At 52.4% G+C, this 22,358-nt stretch overlaps 1 protein-coding gene across 3 annotated transcripts in view; it reads left to right on the forward strand.

Moving 5' to 3' along the window:
- Positions 1–1,414: 1,414 nt before the first annotated feature.
- MYOCD (myocardin) overlaps positions 1,415–22,358 on the forward strand; it is a 253,456-nt gene continuing 232,512 nt past the window's right edge. For 2 of the 3 annotated variants that reach the window (XM_071816398.1, XM_071816399.1), the window contains exon 1: positions 1,415–1,573. The gene's annotated coding sequence lies outside the window, so the exon portion shown is untranslated. The remainder of the gene's footprint in view (positions 1,574–22,358) is intronic. The other variant, XM_071816397.1, reaches the window with a different exon arrangement.

Here is a 22,358-nt window from a genome sequence, read left to right on the forward strand (position 1 = left end):
GTACGGCCTGAGCAGAGACACTGCTCTTGGGCTGCTCCTGTTTTCAGGAAACATTGTTTAGCCCAGGTGATGAGGATTGCACTGGGGAAAACCCTCCCTCCATCCAGGTTCCCCCCCTCAACAGCAAGAGCCTGCAAACCTCCAGGCTTCAGCCAGGCACTGAAGTCAAAAGGGAAAGAGTCAATATGAGGGATGGTGAAGTGATACTGGGGGTTGTCCTGACCCAGGTGCCCCAGTTATCAGCCTGGGGATGGAGACTGCCCTGCTCGAGGTGGCAGTTCTCTGGAAATGCTGGGCTGAACCCAAAAAAACTCTCTAGTGCTCAGTTACCCGAGGATTAGACCTCCGGGTGCCCTGGCCAGCCCGGGTGCTGTGATTCTGTGATTTAGGACATCAGATGCAGCAAGTCCCAGTTCTCAAACCTGAGCAGTTTGGAGGGTCAAGGAGACCCGAGTCTGCTCAGCTGGGCTGGCAAACAGGGGTGTTGGGAGGACAAGGATTTAAGGCACCGAGTCTGGCAGGGACTGACACACAACACTTGTATCTGCTGGTTGGGATCCTGCCCAGCTCCTCACTGCTGGGAAGGGCTTTTCCAGCTGCCCCTGCTCCCCACTGCCAACACAGAGACACTTAAATGGGTGCACAGATAGGAAGTGGGGGGGCTGTGATCCGTGCAGGAGGTGGCAAAAACCCAGTGCAAGGCGGGCGCGACGTGCAGCTCCGCGCTGCAGTGGGGCTCGGGGCGGCTCTCGGGGCTGGGGGGTCGCTCAGAGCCGTCGGTTTGGGGCCGGGGGGCCGCTGATCACCCCCCGGAGCTCCCCGCGCCCCGCTCGGGCGGCTCTTTGGGCAAGGATGCCCGTGACCGCCGGGGCTTTGCTGCTCAAGAGCCGGGCAGGGGGTGGGTCGGGGATGGGAAGGCAGGTGGGGGGGGCGGCAGGAGTCAGAGCAGACCCGAGCTGGAGGGGTGGCGGCCACCACCGCTGTTACCCGAGCCCTGCCAGGGAGGCTCCTCCTCTTACTTAACTCTTGCGGGGGCCGGAGCGGAGCCCGCGGGGCTGGGCTGCAAGTGGGGGCGCCCAGCGAGCCTCGGGCAGGGCGGGGAGGGGGGGCCGTTGGCGCCGGGCAGCCCCCGGGCTCATCGCTGGGGCCGCCTCTCCCGCCCGCTGCCCGTTGGGGCTCCAGCCGGGGCCCGCCCGCCCCCTCCCGCTCGCTGCCCGCCCGGGGATGCGCTGATCCCCCTGACCTGGGGCCGGGCCAGGTGAGACCCCGGGCAGCTCCCGGCCTGGGGCCGCCGCCGCCCCGCTCGCCCGCCCGGCCACCCCCGGCCTGCCCGCCCCTGTTCCGCGGGCTGCAACAAGTTAATTTATTTTTGGAAAAGCAGCTCTCGGAGTTTGTCTAATTCCACCCGCACCAGCTCCTTTCACTCTATTTTAAACCAGTTCTAACTGTGCTTCAAGTTTATAAAAACAAGCACTGCTCCCTGATAAAAGCAGCCCTAAGCCACGGAGAAAGCAAGGAGCCCCCAAAGCAGCACCTCCTCCAGGACACTCTAGCTCAGCTGAAAAGTTTGCAGGTAATTTATGTTTCCTACTTAATGTCTTTCTGGTCTTCTCGCTGCTTTTTCACATGTGCATTTGTTTATGTTGACACACAGCAGTCCGTGCTGCAGCATTTGTAGGGAGACGGAGCTCGGTCAGTCATCACGGCTACCTGCTGCTGCTCCTGGCTCACAGAAGTGGCCTCGGTGGCCACTTGCGCCTGGCAGGTCTGGGACGACATGCAGACCTGCTGGTTTGGGAACAGGAACAAGGTGCATTTAGCGAATTTGCATTTGCACTTAGCAGATCAGGAGCTGGCCTTCCTGGAGAGACTGGCAGGGAAATGCAGCAAGGATGCGGCAGCTGGCTCTGCACAGGCAAGATGATGGTGAAGGGCCGTGTGAGGTTCATGAAGGCTCTTGCTTTGCTGCAGCCATTTGGAGGCTGCTCTGATGGTTGCTCTAATCCCTGCACCCCAGCCGATGCAGAGGGTATCTGTCCCAGTGGGTCAAGCTGTGCAATGGCACCCTGCTTTTGTTCCTCTTGCTCCGGATTTGATAGGAGGGCTGTGTCACAGCTCTGTTAACTGTGGAGGGTCATTCTGGTTGCACCAAATGCTCAGTTGTTTAATGCGACTTCTCCATGACTCACCAATGCAACCCACAAAAACTTGAGAAAAAGCTCCTGGCACCACTCATGCTCAGAAATCCAGGGCATTTATGGCCCGCTTTGTTTCTTTTAAATGAATGCATTGCAAAATGTTGCCAGTCATAAACTACTGATGTCATTTGTTGAGCACTGGAGCGCTCAGGGGAGGTTTTTTTGGCCTCGCACGGGGCTCTCTGGTGTTTCAGGGTTAATACTTTCAAAAGCGCCGCCTTGGCAGCCACCAAATGGTTCCATTTCCAACACGGTTCCCCTGTGAGGGGTGGGATGGGTGGCAGCACCTCCAGGATGGGGATGTGCTGGTTCCCAGTCCTTGCAGGCTGTGTGACCCAGCACTGCCCCTGGGTGTCCTCTGTCCTCATCTGAGCAGCCCTCAGGGCATATATGTGTTTTTTTTTGGAAAAGGGATGAGCGTTCAGGTTTTAGCATTGTGTATTACAACTGCTGCTTTCCTAAGATCCATCTTGCTCCTGGGTGACTTTTCCCTATTGTGTATTGATAGAAATGTGCATCATTTCAGCTCTGAGTGAAAACAAATCACAACAAAACCCCAACCAAAAAGACAAGAGAAATTAGAGTGTTTTTTATTTTTTAGGATTTCCTGACCTGATTTCTCCTGTAAATGCCATTTGTCGGATGGCCCGAGGGGCAGCAGAAGTCAGTGACCCCACATCCCTCTCTCCAGTGCTGTGTTTTGGTGGTCCAGCATGCAGGGGAAGGGAAATGTGGTTGTTGTGTGGAGCGTACAGGCTAAAAATAGTTTCCCTCTCGTGCTCCATCTGAATGGGCAGCCACATATGACTGTACATGGATTTGTCTGATAGTCCTGTTTCAGTGTAAGAGACAAAATATCTTAGTTATGGCTTTGTTCTTCAGCTAACAATGGGTAGCTAAAAATATCCGACTTTGTTCCACTCAATAAAGTTCTCTCAAGGGGAGACACTAATGTTACACTTTTGCCAGATCCGTGCAAAACACAGCCAAAGAAAATGCACGTTTTTGCCAGCAACTTTTCATAAAACATGTAACTAGCAGAAAACTCCATACTGTTCTGCGGGCTGCGCTGTCTGCTGTGCGCATCGTCCCAGGGTCCTGGCTGCCCCGCTCCCCGGGAGCAGCTGAGGAGGGGAAGGCTCATGGCATCGTCCTCATCCTCGTCTTCGTCCCTGGAGGCTCCAGCTGCACCAGGGGCTGCCAGGGCATTTAGGCTTGGTGGGCGTGGGGTGATGTGCTGCCGCCTGCTTGTGCCTGGCAAGTCGGGGAGCACCTCAGTGCTCCCAGTGGCAGCTGGTTGGTGGTCGCTGTGGTCTCGCTCCAATTCCCTTATTTCCCATTTTATGGCAGCCAGGGCTGGAGCCCGGCCAAGCCAGCCTGGTCCCGCTGTGCGAGCGCTGTGCTCGCGTTAAAAGCCTGGCACGGCCACTGCAACACGCAGCCTGACAGCCAAGAGGAAACCAGCAGAGACCTCACTGGGCTGGCACAGTCCCCTGGAGAAGAGATGGGCCCTCCTGCACTCACCCGCACCTCCAAATAAAATCGCTGCCTCCCCACTGCTGCCAGCCCAGTGCCCTCTCTCTGACTCCAGCTCTCTGTGGATGGTTATTGCACCCAGAAAGAGTCAGGGAGGCAGGAGAAAAGTCCCGTCCTTCATGTCTGTGGAGGCCAGGCTGCTCCTTGGGTAACGCTCGCACCCACGCTCCCTTGGCTTGGTAAGCAAGTGATAGGGCAAGAGGAAACGGCCTCAAGTTGCCCCACGAAAGGTTCAGATTGGATATTAGGAAACATTTATTCCCAGAAAGGGCTGTCAGGCATTGGAACAGGCTGCCCAGGGCAGTGGTGGAGTCACCATCCCTGTGGAGAGTTTAGAAGACATGTAGATGAGGCTCTCGTGAACACCGTTTAGTGCCAGAGTTAGGTTATTGTTGAACTCTATGATCTTAAGGGTCTCTTCCAAGCAGAAGGATTCTATGATTCTACGATTTGCAGCCATGGGCAGAGCAGATCTGGGTGACCCCAGATGAGAAAGCCCCTCTTTCCGTGTCAAAGCTGGTTTGGATGAGTAAGCAACCACGCCGTTTGCAACAGGAACTTTGCTTTCTCGTTTGGAAGTGCCCAAGCCCAGCTGGAGCTCATTTTGGTTTGGGCTACAGAGCTTTGCACCAGGTGCTTTCTGGGTGGGACCAAGCTTTGTTTTAGCTGTGGCCAACCATCAGGAAAAGAGGTTGGGCTGCTTCTACCTTCCATGGTAGTACAGTTTTCCAGGCTGCAAATCATTCTTGTAGTTCTTCTCTGAACCTGTTCCCATTTTCTAGCATCCCTCGTGTTGTGTAGGCACAAGGAACAGTAGTGATCTTGCTAATTCTGGATGTCTTTCTCTGTGCTATATTTGCTTGCTAAGCCACAGTGCCACATCCAGAGCTTCAATTCAATCAGTTTTCACTGTGTCCCTTCTTGCAACCTTGTCACATTGCTCATTTTCTTCAGGGTCCCTCTGTTTTACATGTGCCCACATTAAAGGCTGTTGGAATTCAGGCAGGGACATTGCGGAAGGACAGAGAAGGTTTGTGGGTTGTGGCAGGAGCAGTCCCCTGCGCCAAGAGCATGAAGGAGCTCTTGAGGCCCTGATGGGGTAAAGGGAAAGGTTTGGAAAAGGAGGACTGTGGTGGTCACTTGGCAAGGGCGGGCTCACATGGCCAAAGAAGAGCTGGTGGAGCTGGTTTGATGCCAGGCTCAGGGTGCTGATGGAGGTGGGATGCAGCCAGGGGAATGGGCCAGGGGACACAGTAAGGTTCTTGCATGTGTTGTGGCTGAAGCAAAGCCTACCTGTGCCTGGCCAGTTACCCTGCTCCTTCACCAGCCCTGATGTGGAGCACCTGTCTCCAGCTCGAAAGGCTGAACTCCAGAGGTGGCTGCCCACCCCGGGGGAACAAGTGCATCTTTTGGGAAGCAGACGCGGTCTGACGTGATTCATGCAGTGTTTGCTGCTGCAGTATTCTTGGAATGTACCTGCTTTATTTCCTGGCCTTCTTGCCTGTTGTTGGAGAGGAGCTAAGTTAATGTACTGGGTATCAGATAGTGAAGAGATCCAGCCCCTGCACTTGGGTTTGGGGTACACATATACCCCATGAGTTAGGGGTACCATGGACCAGGGGTGCAAACACAGGATGGAGCTCCTGGTGCTGAGGGACAGGGATCCACCAGGATCTTGCTCTGCCAGATGTGACACAGTTCTGACAGGGTTATAAGTCACCAGTGTCCAGAGGAGGGACATGAAGTTGGTGAAGGTTTGGAGGGGGAGCCATATGAGGAGCGGCTGAAGTTCCTGGGTTTGCTCAGCTGGAGCAGAGCAGACTGAGGGCAGAGCTCATGGGGCTGCAGGTTCCTCAGCAGGGGAGCAGGAGGGGCAGGGCTGAGCTCTTCTCTCTGTGACAGTGACAGAACCCAGGGAATGGCAGAAGATGTGCCAGGGAGGGTCAGTGGGACATGAGGAAAAGGTTCTTCACCCAGAGGTGCTGGACACTGAACAGGCTCCCAGAGAGGTGTCATGGCCCCAACCTGACAGTGTTCAAGAAGAGACTGGACAACGTCCTCAGACACACGGGGTGACCTGTGGGGTGTCCTGTGCAGGGACAGGAGTTGGACTCCATGATCCTTGCGGGTCCCTTCCAACTCAGGACATTCTATGATTCTATGACCTCTCCACCTGCCTTTGGGGTCCCGGCAGGCTGGTTGTGTGTCTCCTCCAGCACACGCTGGCTGTTGAGTGCAGACAGTTTGCAGATGGTTCCCTGCTCCTGGGGAAGCTCCGTGGTGTCCCACAGTGTGTGGCTGGGAACATTGCTCATGATGCCAGCTCAAGGTTTCTGTTGCCTGTGTGCCCATCAGCATGGAGGATGGCTCAGAGATACAGCACAGACCCTTGCACCCAGCAGAGCGGTAGAGGCACCAGCGCTGAGCGACAGGCTCTCCTGCGTACCTCCTGCCCCTGCTCCTTCATGAGGCTTCCTGGCCTCCTCCAGCTCCACCTGGGTGCCCCAGAAAAGCAGTCAGCTCTTGTGTTTCCCTGCACTTGCCTGGCTCCCAGAGGATAGATACCACATAGACAAGATTGCTTTTTAGAAACTGCCCCAAAGCCCAACCTCTCCTTCCCAGACTCTCCTCAAGGACCTGTGTCCACCCTCAGGACTGGGACCCAGTGGGTACCTTGGATTGTGGTATCAGATCTGGAGACTGTGCCCAACCTCGAGCTCCTGTGTCTGGAGAGGAGCAGTGAGCTGATAGCTGGGAAACAGGGAGAAGAGCACATTGGGTCATGGTGTCAGCTCCTTACTCTTCAGACTTGCAGTAGCCCTGTTGTGGTGAGTTACAGGCAGGCCCTTTCTGGAAGGAGAGGGAAGGCAGGTTCATCATTTCTTTGGCTGAGGTGATCCACGGATGGGAGATTTCTCTGCTAAGTCTGCAGAGCCTGAGCCTTCATCCACTCTGTCTTTTGTAGAAGCACCTCCATTTGAGATTGCTCAAATGGTGCATGAGCCCCAAAGGTGATATAAGCACTGACGTTCAGGAGTGTGATCCCAAACACCCCTCCCAGGTCACTGTGGCTCCAGGTACCTGCTGCCAGCCTTGCAGTCTAGCGGTAGAGCTGTTGCCTTCTCTGTGATGGCCCATCAATCATTCACTTGACTGTAACTGGTAGTGGGTCTCTACTTGCACCTCCTGCATCCCAGGTGAGTTGCTTGATCTGCTGCTTGTTGTGAAGCAGGGACATTCTGCAACCAGGAGTGCTGGTTTCATGGGACAGGCAGGGGAAGGGACCCTCCATACTTGTCCTTCCTTCTGAGCCAGCCCCTACTTAGTTTGCAGTCGCAGAGACAAAGATGCAAGGAATGCGATCAGGGGAGGCAAGAGGAGAGATTCTGGTCATGGCCAAGTACTGATCCATGGGTGGGTGAACACTCTGGCCATGCAGACCCTGCTCGCTCTGCACCTACAACTGGCTGCCAGGAGATGGGGGCTTCTGGCTTGCAGGGGTAGCTGGCAACATGGGACATCTTGCATGGGCGAGGTTCATCCAGACACCAGAGGACACTCCTTTTTGGGACCTACCAGCTACATGTTGGTGTCTGCATGGCCTCAAGGTGTGACTAAGGTTTTGTATGTGTGGCCTCACCATGACCTGCTGTGATTATCTTCTGTCCTGCCAGCTGGTGTTACTCATCAGGTGTTTTTGATTTAGTTTAAGCTACAAGGTAATTTCTGAGAAACTCACATGGGGCCAGGAAGATCTTTCTGGATCTTCTAGGTTGTGCTGTGTGTGTGGTGCATGTGGCTTCCCGGTCAGCACACTCTTGTCCTTGGGTTCATGGAGCACATAGGCAATTCTGCTCTCAGGGCTGTCCCCTTCCACATGTTTGTGCTTCACGCATGATCCTGAAGCCAGAGTGCCCAGTGCAGTGACCTTCATGATCCTTTGGCCACTGCACTTGGGACCTGCCTATGTCCATCGTGCAGCATGTCCCAGGCACGCAGCAGCCACCAGCTCAGTGCTGGCAGCGTTGTCCTGGAGAAGGCACCAGGGCAAGGGACGTACCTCCGCCTTTAGCTGCATTTTGTGACTCATGTTGATTTATGTCCCAACATCAAGCCAAAAATACACCCTGCTAGCATGGGCACTGCTGGAACACACACAGCTTATCAGCTGTCCCCAGGGACTTCCTGGCTCCGGACCTTGACGTGAGGGTGTGATGGCCACCAGCACCCTCAGGAGTGGGGCCATGCCCTCTCTTTGAGCTGCAGGGTCTGGGCTCTTTTGCCTCTCCTGCCCAGGGCTGGCAGTGGGACTCTGCACCTGTAGTGCTGCATGCTGTGGGTAAAGTTCTCCCCTACAGACAGAGCTCTGCATGATGGAAAGTGGTGTGTGCAACCTCCCAGGCGCCTTGTTTCTGCTGGGCTGTTTGCCCAGCTACCCACATGCTGTGCGACGTGGTTCCTGGTGTCAACAGGTGAGGCATCCCTGGTGGGCTTGCAGATGTGTGACAAAGGACCAACAGATGCCTTTGCAGAGCTGAGGAGTTAAATGAACTAAAATGAAATCCAGGCTAAAATGAGCAAGTTTTGCCACCTGTCCTTCATGCTGGCCAGGGACCGGGCCAGCCTGGTGCAGCCCAGCTGTCTGTGGCTGCTGCTTTTCTCTGGATTTGTCCCAACATTGCACAGTGCGTCTGTGCAATAGACCTTGGGGTGCCTTTAGGAGGCACAAGAATCGTGACAGCTCTGTGCTGACCCCATTCAGACTCCCACTGGTGTTGCCAATGCTGAGCATGTGCCCAGGGAGGTTCCTCATAATCTGTCCCCAAAGGCTCTGCTCAGGAGGGATGGGGGACCTTATGCTGGCAGTCTGCATCTCGGTGAACATCATCCATCCCACAGGCAGGCTCTGATCTCTCATGGGGAAGCCTGCCCCTGTCTTTTTGCATGTTAGCAATGTGAATGGTGTCCAATCTGCTTGATATTCTCCATTCCCAGTAAATATCTGTGAAACACTGTGAGTCTACTGTACATCTACTTAAGTCAGGCTTCTGGCACCCTGCAATGTTCCCTTTGCTGTTCTCTCTGTCGACATCAGTGTGGACTCAGGATCGCCCACTGTCTTGTCCCAGCCCAGCATGTGGTGGGTGCTGAGGGTTGCCTGGAGGAGAGATGGTGAGGCTCTGCCCTGAGGGAGGTTGGGGAAAGGCAGGACCTGCCAAATTAAGACAAGTTTCACTCCTAATCACTCTGTTTTTTTTCTCTCACTTGCCCCAGTAGTGTGCCTGCAGTGCCAACCACGCTGTCCTGCAGCAAAGCTGTCCCTGAGCCCTCAGAGCTGTCACAGCAGCTCACACCCAGCTTCCCTGTGTCCCTGGACCAGTCCCCAGGGCTTGCTGCTCTCCATGTAGTTCTCCATTAACTGCAGAGTGGGTTTTACCCTTCACATTGTTTTTCAGGCCTCCCAGGGCCAATCCATCCCCACATGGTGCTGTAGCCAGCAGAGCCAGCTGCGGCCTATTGAGGATGACAATCTGGCATACTCTTGTTAGAGGAAATCTTCTCAGCTCTTAGGATGAGTTTGTGAGCAACAGGGTGATGCTGTTCCCACAGCACATTATAGTGTGTTACTCCCAAACTGAGTTTTGCATTTCTGGAAGCTAAGTTGCTGCTGAGATAGGCAAATGATCAATAAATTGGTCTGAGCATCTTGCAATAGGAGCTGGTTTCAAGACATTCCTACAAAGACTCGCTGTAGTGCAGAGGGTCCGGGGGATGAAAGAGCTGAAGAGAGCACATGGACCCAATTGGGTGCGGATCCAGATCCAGCACATGTCTGTGCGTGATGTTCCCTATCTGCACTGCAGGCTGATGCAATAAATCAAAGTGGATCACTAGGAGAAGGCCTGTCAGAGCAGGTCATTTTGCAGGGCTTTGACATCGGCCAGCCAGCTGCTGGACGGGGCATATGGAGTTTGTTTAACTACCAGCAGCAGCACGTATTGCCTTGGGTCCGACAGCTCATTTTGCAGTGCAAGTAACAATAACACGCATTTGCAGTTGACGGAGGGTTGCAATGCCATGTGGGATTTGCTCTCAGCTCAGGAAATGTTGCTGGGAAAGTCTTTTCCCTCCCAGTGTTAGAAGAAGAGGCTCAACTCCTTTCTGAAGTGGGATGATGAATAATAACTCCCCAGAGATGTGGCAAATGCCGCGAAACAGCCTCACATAGCTGCAAGCTCCGGCTCAAAGGACCCCACTGCATTCTCTCCGTGGAAAACGTGCGGAGTCTTATTTCTGCTCAACAAACAGCACGTAGGCATCTCCACCAGCAGCTGTCATCACCACCCCGAGCAGCCGTCCCGACACGCCGTGCGGAGTCCCCGGGCTGGAGGCTGACAAACTGCTCCCTCCCCGGAGATCGCCGCTCTCTGCGGCACAGGCGTGTGTCCCCAGGCCACGATGGCTTCTCCTCGCCTGGTGTTTCTGTGGTGGCCCGGCGAAGGGCAGGGGTGATTGCAAATAGCTACTGAGCTGCTGCCTCCAGCCTCACTGCTGGGTGGAGTTCAAATGACAGAAATGGTCATTTAAGCGGTATTTGAGCTTGGTATATTCCTTGTGCTGTTGCTTATACATCCCCGTGCCCCTGCTCCCTGCTCTCTCTGTTCCTCTGGGGCTTTATGTAATGTCCCACCAGGTTCCACCATCAAGCCCTGCAAAGCAGCCAGGGCTCCTGGGGTTCATCCCCATCCCACTGTGATGCTTTCCTGGGGGAAGAGCGTCTCCTACTCTTTAGCAGTGTGATCAAAACAGATGTGAAGAAGGTGTGTGACTCCTTTACCTGCATCAGTGCAGCAGTTTCAGGCCCTTCCTGGCAGGAACTGTCTCATGTTGATGTGGCACCCAGTGCCATGGGGTCTCCAGGGTCCTCCCAGGGCCCAAGAGGTTGGATAATGATGCTGCACGGGATTATCCACATCATCCCAGAATTCTTTCCTGCTGTCATGCTTCATCTTCTGGGATGCGTGATAGTGAAAGTTGGGCACACAGTCTTTCAGAAGAATTCCTAAATGCACTCATTAGTTCAGTCTAAACAATACCAAAAATATAAATCTCGAGCAGCAGTGCCAGCATTAGTTTCTTCCTGAGGCTGGAAGAGTTGGGGGTGTTCAAACTGGAGAAGAGAAGCTCCAGGGAGACTTTATTGCAAACTTTCAGTGTTTAAAAGGGGCTGATAAGAAAGATGGGGACAGACTTTCCAGCAGGGCCTTTTGCGATAGGACAAGGGGTGATGGTTTAAACTAAAGGAGGGAGATTCAGGCTGGACATGAGGAAGAAATTGTTGCCCTGAGGGTGGTGAGAGCCTGGCCCAGGTTGGCCAGAGGTGGTGGCTGAACCATCCCTGGAGACATCCCAGGCCAGGCTGGATGGGGCTCTGAGCAACCTGAGCTGGTGAAGATGTCCCTGCTCATGGCAGGGGTGGCACTGGGGGAGCTGGGAACGTCCTTCCAACCCAAACTATTCTATGATTCTATGAAACTCTGCTACTCCAGACCCTGGTTCAAATCTGCAGAGCCATGGAAAACAGCAGGGGGCTGAGGGGCAGTGGTGACCCACGACTGCTGCCTGAAGATGTACCTTGTGACTGCTGTGTCCCATCTGAGACACCTCCCACCAGTCCTCACTTGGATGAGGCGCTGGTAGGCTCCTGAGCCCAAACCTCTGGCTCATGTAGGCTGAGCACAGAAAGCAGACAAGGTTGAAGGGTGGAGTGGTCCTGGCCACACCATGATCAGGGCACCTGGGAAAAAGGACAGGGTTGTCATTTGGGACCATGGGAGATGGTTTCGTCAGAGAGGAGATGTACTTGGCTCAGCACAAGGGACTCTTATTAAAGCTGGGACATAAAGAGTGTGCTGAGGACTGGTTAACCTATAGCACACAGCCAGGCCTAGGGAAAGAGATAACGGATGTCTAAGCCTAGAGTGGGAGGCAGCAGCTCTTTGGAGAAGAGTAGGATGTGCCAAGAGCCCTGGTGTTTACTCTGTAGCTGTACAGCAGTCTCGACAATAAGCCCGTGCAGGCTGTTCCTTGGGGATTTTCACCCATCCAGTGTACTTGGTGGTATCTGCTCCCCTGCCTTCCCCAGGGCCATCTGACTGTGACACACACACTCTGGCTGCCCAACTCCCCAGCCATTTGTCACTGAGAAATTTAACTTTCTGAAGTCTGCAAGCTTGCTAAGAATAAACTTAATAAATTAGTGAGCATATTTAAAGTGCACCGCTGCTCGCTGATCTGGCATTTTAATCTACTCGTGAAGCTATCCAGAGTGTTTGCTCAGCGTGTGGCCAAGTTCTGAAATATTTGCATGCTGCTATTGTCAGTACATCTTCTGACCCTTCGCGAAAGGATGGCAGGAGGAGTGAATTTATAAGAATCTTCCACTGGCGAAGGTAGCGCTAACACACTCGGTAGAGTTATCTCCCTGAGATCATCTTCGCCTATTATTCCGATCCGGTGGGTGAGGTACTGTTAAACAATGCAGCTGTGGTTTATGTTCTCCAGGGCTACATATCCTCTTCAGTGACACACATTCTTTGCAGGTCAGTTGTAAAACATGTTTGATGTTGGCATATAGGCAGTCGGAGCAAACCGAAGCCAGTCTTTCCACTTGGGAATGATGGCAATGGTAGCTGTGGGTTAGACTGGCCTCTGCCCTGTTAAGGCGAGAAGTGGCTCAGGCAGGTGGGCAATGGCAAGAGGGGACCTGTGCAAGCCAGATGTGGACCAACAGCTGTGTGCTGAGTCCCAGGAACTGAGTCTCCTCCCCCCATCCTCAGCCTTGTTGCAATGGTGTAGATGATGGTCCCTCCATGGGCTAGCTTTTCTGCAAACCATCTCCTTCCAGCAGCTCACGAGGGTTTACTAAGCCCTGATGAAATGGAGCAAGAAGCCCTTGGCTATTTGTAGCAACGGTTGTGCTTCTATGACCACCTACATGCTCTAGTCTGCACAAGGTTTAGGCTCGGTCTCTGCAGTCCTTATGCACCTCCCGGAGCTGCCTTCACCGTGAGCAGGATGCAGAGTTTCCCAGTTGCTGGGCAGAGCCACAGTCCTGGCTCCAAGGTGCTGAAAAGATTGAGGGTTTACCAGGCAGAGCTGTGCAGGGAACCTGGCCACCGTTTCATTGCACAGAAGTTGGCATTTCTAGGTAGTGGATCATCTACCCTATTTTAGACATTGACTCAGTGCAAGATTAATTGCTTCCCGAACACCTCTGGCTCTCAAAGCTACACCTGCTCACCCAGCTGTGCAGAGTGACAAAGCAGCCTGACTCCAGAAGAGGATGACTCCCAACACTGTCAGTTTTGAGAGGTTTCTGGAAAACTGTTTTGCTGAACAATTCCCGACATGTCGTGAAACATGGGTGACAGCATCTCTTCCCATGCTCGGGATCCAAGGAAAGCCTTCAGCCTGGTCAGTCTTCAGCATGCTGTAGGTATGAGCAGCTAGAGCTAGAAGAACCAAAGATGAGGTGTGAGCATCTGGGAAGTTGGCAGTGCTAATGGGAGAGAGAAAGGGAGAGAATGTCAGATGGCAAGTGAATAGCTGGGTTTGGGCCACCATGAGTCAGGTGTGGTCCCGCTTGGACACCAAAAAAGAATCAGGCTGACTGCTTGAGATGTAGGATTAGGGGAAGTTAGAGATCAGTACACAGAGCAAATCTTTGTTTAGGAAGCCCAGTTTTTTGACAAAAAACCCATAAGAATTTGAAAAGAAATCTTGTCAAGGATAAAAGCCTTATTTTTAGAGAAAATAACTAGTAAAACATTAATTTGGAGGAAGATGGAAAAGGGGAGTCATTAAAGGAAAAGCAAAAGGATTAGAGTCATGAAGGGCAAGGTAATGCGGAAGCCGCAGATGCCCCGGTGTGACACAGCAGCAGGCAGAGGAAGTCACCGGGACTGCCCACTGCTCAGTGAAAGGTGCGCCTGGCCGGCTGCCCATCCCTGCCTGAATTCTTGGCAGGTCACCTTTCTGACTGTTTGTCCCTTCTAAAATTGCCCGTAATTGGCTCTTCATATTGGAGGCCTGTTCAGCCACCCGGGCTCCAAGTGAGTGACACAGTTCCACCATGGGACCGTGTGTCTCACCGGGTTCCAAACACCCGTGACTCTCAGGCTGGAGGTCCTGAAGGGCAGGTATCTGCTTTTACTCTACAAGATCTTGTAGGTCTAAGAAAAAGATGTAGCTTTTTTGGTAGAAAACTTATCACCACGACAAACGCCCATGTTGAAGCTTTTGCTCACAGTGAAGCCTGACTGAAAGGCAACAGCGGCACTTGGTCCCTGGTGTAAGTACGAGCAGAGTCAGCAAGAGTGGTGATGGTTTCCAAGTTCCTTTCCATCGTTGTTTGGACTAGGAGGCCTTCAGATACCTTTGTGATTATCTAGTCTGGCTACCAGGTATAATCTGAGCCCAGATTTGTTGGTGCTTGAATCAGAGCAAGCAACCAAGCATGATGTAACGTTTGCTAACGATGGAGGTTCCCACCCTGCCTTAATAAATTGTTCCAGCGGTTAATTGCCCTTGCTGGTGTGGCAGCAAGCATTATGCCATATTACAGGTTTCAGTTTGCTTCAGCTTCTGCATATTGGGTAAAGCCCTGTCTGCCAGGCTGGAGAGTCTTCTGTGGCGAAATATATGTGATTGAGATACCTCGGCACCTGTTTTTTGGCAGGCAGAACAGGTCGATCTCTGGAGGTCTCTCACTGCAAGGTTACCTCTCTTTAATCATCTTCACAGCTTTGCCCCCAGTCTCTCAGTGTGCCAGTGAATGATGAGCACCAGAGCAGGGCGCTGGGTAGGCACAGGCACCCAAAGGCAGGGCAGGACGATTGCTGGAACACGGTGGCTTTGGACCACCTGCACGTGACAGGAGGGCACAGCCAGCTCCAGCTCCCTGGGGTCTCATTGTCACCACATCCCAGGACAGAGCACCCTTCCTTGTGGCTGATAATCTGCATCCTCGTTCCCTAGATGTGTGACTATATTTGGCTATATTATCTGCTTGTGCCCAGTTTAACCAGCGACCCAGGCCATTCTGCAGCAGTGATCTGGCTTCTTTTCTGTTTGCCGGTCTCACAATCTGAGTGTCATCAGCAAACTTTGCCACAGATGATTTAATATTTTTTCAGATCATTGATAAAAACGTTGAATAGCGCAGGGCCAAGAACCGACCCCTGGGGAACTCCACTAAACCCACCCGCTGGGTGAGGAGTTCCCATTTACAGTTGCATCTGAGACACGTCACTCAGCCAGCTTTTAATCTGTTTAATATGGGCCATGTTGACTGTGTATTGTTCTAGTTGCTTAATCAAAATGTCATACAGAACCAAGTCAATTGCCTTGCAGAAGTCTAAGTATATTACACCACCACTATTATTATCAATCAAACTTGTAATTCCAGAAAAAAGATGAATCTTAGTTTGCCATGTTCTATTTTCCATAAATCTATGTGGATTAGCATTAATCGCATTTCTTTTATTTAAATCTCTATCTCTTTCGTGCTGTAGCAGCCTTTGGAGGTGACTGCCCATGGTGACAACCCTACCAGTACCTGCTCCAGCCAAGCACTCTATAAACACTGGCAAACATCAGCTTTTTCTGTTGCTGTCGATTATTCTAGCGCATCCATCTAGAGACAGACTAATAAAACCAACAACTTCAGAAAAGCTATATTTATTCCTCTTACATCGAGAGAAATTGCTTCTCGTTATCTTCAGGTTTGCAGCCCATACATTGTCCTCAGCTCTTGGCTTCCCTTATCAGTTTTCTACAGTTTCTCACTTCTCATTAATTGTTATCAGTTTCCACTTTCTTAAGTTAAATATGGTTTTCTTCTTTTTCACAGTTGTCTTCACTTCCCTCCCAAGCCAGAGTTGTCTTTCTTTTTAACCAACGTTGCCTTCTTTCTCAATTGTGGGATTGTGGTTTTGGGGCAACGTGTAAAATGTTTTTCAACAATTCCCACTTAGCATTCACATTTTTCTCATTAAATTACTTCTCCCAACTGATTCGGTTCATAATTGTTTTCAGCTTTGTGAAACTAAATCTTTTTACCATTATATAGATATATTTTCAGAACAGAGCTTCACTTTAAATATTCACTTTATTGTCATCTTGCTTTTCAGTTAAATAAAATAAAACATTGACTCTTAGAGACATTTGGCATGTATTTCAGGGTCACAGAACTGGGAAATGGAAATTGTTCCTGAGAAAAGTTGTTTTCATGAAATGTTTTTTTGTCATAATATATATTAATTTGAATAAAATCAGGCTTGTCTGAACTCCAGAACCATGAAGATGCCATAGTTCCTCTCTTGGCAACTGAAGATTGAGACATTTAATTTGAGACTTTTTTGATTCTCCGAATTTCCTCAACATTTTGAGTTTGGCAGCTAAAACAAGAAACTTGATTGCTTTTGGGTTGTTCAGATTTCACTGGAAATACATTTTCCTTTTTTTTAAAATGTGCATTTCCTTTTGAATTTGCCAGTTTGATGTCAAAAATATCACATTTCATTGACAAAACATTGGAGTAAGCCATCGTGACTCATTCTGCAGAGGATGCCCATGGCTGGAAGGTCTCTGGTGAGTTGCCTGGCCCATGGCAGGACTCCTGCATTCTAGAAGTGGCTCCCACTCTTCACTCTCCACCCAGAGCCATGGTGCAGTGGGTGGCCGGCTCTTTTATCCCCAGAAGAGATGGGGAAAGGCTGTTGGGCAGCATGTGCTGGTCTGGCAGCCAAACCACCCCATGTGCGGTGGTGGTGAAGAGCAGCTGGGGAGAAGATCTCAGGCCTCCCTCGGCACCCTCCCGGCGTTGCTGACAGCTTTGCAGGTCAGGCGGTGCACACAGAGGACAAGGTCAAGTGGTTGCACCTCATTTAGCCTGGAGAACAGGAGGCTGAGGGGAGACCTTGTTGTCTACAACCAGCTGAAAGGAGGTTGTAGCATGGAGGGTGTTGGTCTCTTCTGCCAAGTAACAAGTGATAGGGTGAGGAAACGGCCTCAAGTTGCACCAGGGGAGGTTGAGGTTGGATCTGGGGAACAATTTCTTCCCCAAAGGGCTGTTGGGCATTGGAACAGGCTGCCCAGGGCAGTGCTGGAGTCACCATCCCTGGAGGGTTGGACAGACGGAGATGAGGTTCTCAGGGACATGGGGTAGTGCAAGGGTTGGGCTATGGTTGAACTTGGTGATCTTAAAGGTCTCATCCAACCAGAATGATTCTGTGATTCTATGGCTGGTTGCTCATTGCCAGGCTGCTTTATGAGGAGGTGGGAGAAGGCAGATGGTCATGGACCCGGCTGGACAGGCCACTGGAGGCACTTTCCTGCCTGAAACCCACAGAAAACCATGAGACTGGACTGGCCACTCAAGCCATGGGGTTGGGTCTCTGCTGACCCACAGGAGATTTCCAGAGGACCAGGTCTCAGCACAGTCCCTGTCCGTGTCCCCTCCTGATCGGGACAGTTTGGTTGCACGGAACTTTCACAATCATTCTGCTTTTCCTCACCCTTCCTCTGGCTTAGAGCTCTGGGCAGGCTGAGCTCTGCTGACAGCCTCTGCTCTCCCCAGACGTGGCACACTGCCTCTGGAGGTAAGACTGCAGGAGTTATCGTGTCTTATTCTCATGAGTCACTTTTTCATTCACACATTAAGATTCTGCAGAACCATTTACTGGCGTTCAGGGACAGAAGGAATCATCTGCTCTGATCTCTGTGCATAGCAGGTCAGGGACTTCCATCTGCTGACTCTTGCATCCTGTCTGCAATGTCTGGTCATGAAAAAGCATTTCTTTCACAATGAGGTACCCAGTCTTGAATTAAAGCCTTCTTGCTGAAATCAAATGCGCTGCGTACCCAGCCAAGTTGGGCCAATGGGCCAAAAGTGCTCAGTGTTAAAAGTGCATTGCATATTTCTGTGTAGATCCTGGGTTTTGCCTGCCAGATGAAAGAGCACTCTGCCAGAGAGGTCTCCCTCCCACGCTGGCATTCCTGGATAACTGGAGACGCTTCTGCTTTCCTGCAGAAGAGAAAACCCTTCATTCCTGGGAGAGCTTCTGGTTCTCTGCAGGCCTTTCGAGCTCCATTAGCAGTCCCAGAGCCCAAGGTGGGCCAGGGAGGCTTCTTTCTCAGTTCCCATCCTTCTCTTCCTCTGCTTCGTACCCTGAGGAGTCCTACAAGACTTGCACACACTTTTAAGGGCGGTATTTCTTTAATGGGGTCCTTCCTCATGGCTTCCATTCCCCATATCCCTACCTGGTATATTTTATCGACCTGTCCATAATGGACATTCCGTCCTCAGTTGCTTTACCAAGTGCTGTTTCACCCCACTGTTGGCGCTGGGCTCAACAGCCATGGGGCACTCAGGCCTGGTGATGGACAGACCTGAGGGACACTGTCACATCGGCCAGTTCCTCCACGACACCAGGACTCCCCATGTCCCAGCCGGTCACGCTGTGCAATGGCAGCTCCCCTGGGGCAGCGTAAAAGCAAAGACAGAGCTGGAGTGTCACGGTCACTCTTGACTCCCCTGTACCCCAAGCTCAGGAGCCTCTTGGCTGACCCTGAGAAAGGGCCAGTGCACGTGAGACACGGTCCCGGGAGATCCCTCATCGTGACATCCAGATCTGCTCATGCTCCCCCCTCTCCCCGCAGCCCTGGGTCACGTAACTCGTGCTCCGAGCAGGCCAGACAGACTCTCTGGCAGACTCTCTGGCATCGGTTTTTCAAGCCTGATTAATGGGGCCAACTCTCCTCCAGATTGAACTCAAGAAAATACCATTATCTCCCGTGCAATGACTCAGATATTGTATTGCAACATCTTGTTGGTAATGTCAGATCGCAGGCAACGATATTAAAAATGAACATTTTACCCTGGACAGGGTATTAACTATGAAATTAAATCTGTATTTATTGCCTTTAGCCATGAGCCTCCAGACTCTTCCAGAATAAATGTTTTTAGTTCCGTGCAGGAAGATTCTGGCACTTATAGGCCAGACGTTTTTAAGGGGAATATATACCCCATGCACTCACCCTGCACGATACCCAGGGCTGTGGGTTACCATGCCATGTGATGTCATGGCAGATATGGTGAGCTCATGCCTCAGAATGCTGAGCTGAGATGAAATACCACGTTCCACAACCACTCATTTCTGACCAAGTGTGTGTTGGAAATACATGCATTTGCTCTAGTGTTTTTGGCCAGTGTCCGGGGAGAGCAGGTGTCTGCAGTGCAAGGCTGGAGGGGGCTGTCTGCAGGGTGGCACCACCATGGGATGGGGCAGAGCTTAAACTGGCATGATGGCATTTGTCAGGGTTGGAAAGCCACTGTGTTTCAGATGTGATGGTGTCCCTGGTGCAGGAGTGTGCGGAATCCTCCAGGATGGTTTTCCCAGCAGTGGGAAGCCCTCCTGCAAGACCTCTGAGCCCCCTCACCTTCCTCCCTGCTCAGCTCGGATGGAGGTGCAGCAGTGAAGTGGTCCACAGGTGTCATTTGCCCTGGGTGAGGGAGATGACTGTGAGCTTGGTGTATGCCCAGGGAGGAATTCCTGCTGTCCCCCAGGATGCTGTGCTGGCCGTGCACCCCGTGCCGGGACTCAGCCCTCACCCGGGGCCGGAGCAGCCCCACGTCTGCCCTCTGCACAGCCCTGGGAGAGCACAGCACGGCCGTCAAGGCACCAGCCATGGGATCCTCTCCCTGGGCTGCAGGGTTTGGTTCTCAGCCTCCTCCTCTGCTTTCCAGGCCAGGAGCTTTTCTGCTGAACAAGAGGGTTTCACTGAAATGGGTGTTTTGCCCAGAAAAAAGGTCTTTTCTCAGAAAAGGAAAAAAAAAATACTAATTGGTTTAGTAAATTCAAGTATCAAAATCAAAACCAGGTGGCTTTGTTTGAATGCAAGTCATTTATCAGTAGCATTTTTCAGTTGAAAACCAACAGAGGGACCTTTAAAAGGATGATTAGAAATTGTGATGTTCAGTTTGATTCAACTTGAAGCTCCCTATCCATATTTTTTTTTTCTATTTTTGAAGAAATATTTGGAATGACTCTCAGATCGGGTTGAGCTCTCATTCTGGATGAGTTTCTGGTGGTGCCTGGCTGTCTTTCGGCATTCCCCAGGGTGTGCTTCCTGGAAGGTGGGAATAACGTGCAGCCATACAGACATTGCCAGATGCACCTGCAGTTTCCAGCCTGGCAGTTCATGGTGAAATACTGCCAAATCAGCTTTCCGGTGATGTTTCCAGTGCCACGGAGTTGCCTGAGGTACCACAGACATGGCCAGCTTCTCACTCAAAGGATCTTAACTCTGTGGTCATACTGGGAGGGGAAAGAAAATCAAACACTGCAAACTTTCTTTGGAAGTCAGCGTGCTGTAGTTTGCACTCCCTAATCATGACAGCAAGGCTTGGGGTAGCAGGACCCCAGGAGTGGGTTGTGACCGAGCCTGTGTTGCTGCTTCAGGACGCTCCTGGAGCGGCTGCAGTGTGGGGTCCCCAGGTCAGTGCACATGCAGGCTGCAGAGTTTCAGTCCCCTCTAGTTCCACACTGCCTGGCTGCTCTGTGCAGTGCTCTCGGTGTGACTGGTGGGGTGCCAGGCTGCACGTGGCCCCACTGTGACAGCCCTGAATCCCTCCCCTCCATCCTGGCCTGGCTGGGGATCTAGAGGTCTGTCCCGGCTGAGCCGGGGGCTCGCCACACCGCAGGACCAGCAGGGACCTTGGCCACCGCTCGCTCCCTCATCCCTCCCTGCTGTCCTTCCCGTCAACAAGCTGAAGCCGCAGCTCTTGGCTTGCATTCCTGCCCTCCTTCCTCCCCTGCGGTTTGGGGTGTCTGCTGCCCCGCGGGACGCGAGCAGCTTGCCCCAGAACATCTCCCCCAGGCAGAAGCAGAGCACAGGCAGATTGTCACTTTCAGCCCTTGGGAGGGCGGGATGGGACTGATGGATTTAAGGGCTTTTCCAAAAGGCATTGAGTCTAGAGAGCACATACTTGTTGTTAAACGCAAGAATACTTCATTGTTGTCAAGTGTAAAAATCACTTTCTGTTGTCTTGTGCAAGCAAACTGCGCTGGCCTCACACAGAGACTGCTGGCAAGGAGTGAGCCTGAAAGACAGTCGGCATTTTACAGCGCTGCAGGGGCTGCCTGACCCCTTGGGGGACGAAAAACAAGCAAGATGCACATGCGGGCCAGCCCTTCCGACTGGGGCCAGCACGCGTTGCTCAGTGCACGGAGCTGGAACGCCGGCTTCCCAGGCCGGTCTTGCTTCCCAGGGACAGCTCAAATCAGGTGCAGGCCCCTCGCAAGAGGCCGCAGTGGCTACCCTTGCTTCCCAGGGCCATCTGGACACCCTCAGCCCTGCTGTTCCACCAAGGGCTGGGGCCAATTGTCCAGGGACAGTCAGGGATGTGACCTGTGGGTCACCCTCTAGCCTTTAAGAGCAGCTGGGAAGAGGAGGGTGACACTGTGATGTCACTATGCATATACAGCCTGCTCTGAGCTCAGGTCCTGGGTTGTGCCTTGGCTGGCTCTACGGAGATGTGTCTGTTTTCCAAGTCTGTGGGAGCATGTGGACAGGGCATCCCACCCTGAGGAGACAAACACAGAGGGGAGAGCAACCCTCGAGGGACCTGTGCAGCCCTGCTGCTGGGCCCCCTCACTCCTGATCTGCCACTGCAGGTGTGGACACCTCAGGCTGGGCTGACTCAAGGGGCTTTTGGGACACCCAGATCCATAGCCTGGAGCTGCTGTGGCCTCTGGGATTCCCAGTCTTGTGACTGGTGGCACTGTGGAGCCATTGAACATGTTGTCCTGTGGCTGCCTTTCACCCGCGCAGAAAACACCCATGGGTGTACACAGCCCTGACCCCAGGAGATGTGCTCACAGTGGGGCTGCTCATTGATCTTCAACAAGATCAGGAGATGCTCCAGTTCTTTCCTTCTTTAAGCTTCCAGAGGTGCTTGAGACGGACAGGGCAAAGCCTTGGGCAAAGCCACCAGCTCTTGTGCTCTGAGATATCCTCGGGGCCCAGAGGATGTCACCCACCCTCTCGTGAGCAGCCGGGATCCCACAGGAGTGTCTGCTGCTGCCAGTGCCCGAGGATGTGACCGTGCAAGGCCACCAAGTGCTTGGTCCTCCCCATTTGCGTTGTCCCTGCATGGAGAGGGAACCACCTCCAGGTGCGAGGCTGGAGCAGGTCCAGCCAGAGGTCCCTTCCCACCAACACTCTGATGCTGTGGCCACATTAAACCAAAATCTGAATCCTAAAGAATAAGGGACAGAGAGATGCCGTTTGTCCTTTGAATGATTTCTGTGCAAGGTATCTGTGGATGCTAACCCCCTCGGGAATTTTTAGAAGTGTTTTAGGGTGTCATCAGGCTCATTTGGGTATGTTAACTCTGTGTATCCTTTCCTTTGGTTGAGTCTCTTAGTAGCTTAATGAGGAATTGCCTTTGCTACTTGGGGACTTGGTACTTCTGAGGCCTCAAAGGGCTTGTTGGGGACTTTGTATTTCTGTCTTGTGAGGTAGTTTACTCTGAATTACTCTGCATTACCAGGATGT

This window comes from Patagioenas fasciata, chromosome 18, assembly GCF_037038585.1.
Source record: "Patagioenas fasciata isolate bPatFas1 chromosome 18, bPatFas1.hap1, whole genome shotgun sequence".
Taxonomy (NCBI): Eukaryota; Metazoa; Chordata; class Aves; order Columbiformes; family Columbidae; genus Patagioenas; species Patagioenas fasciata.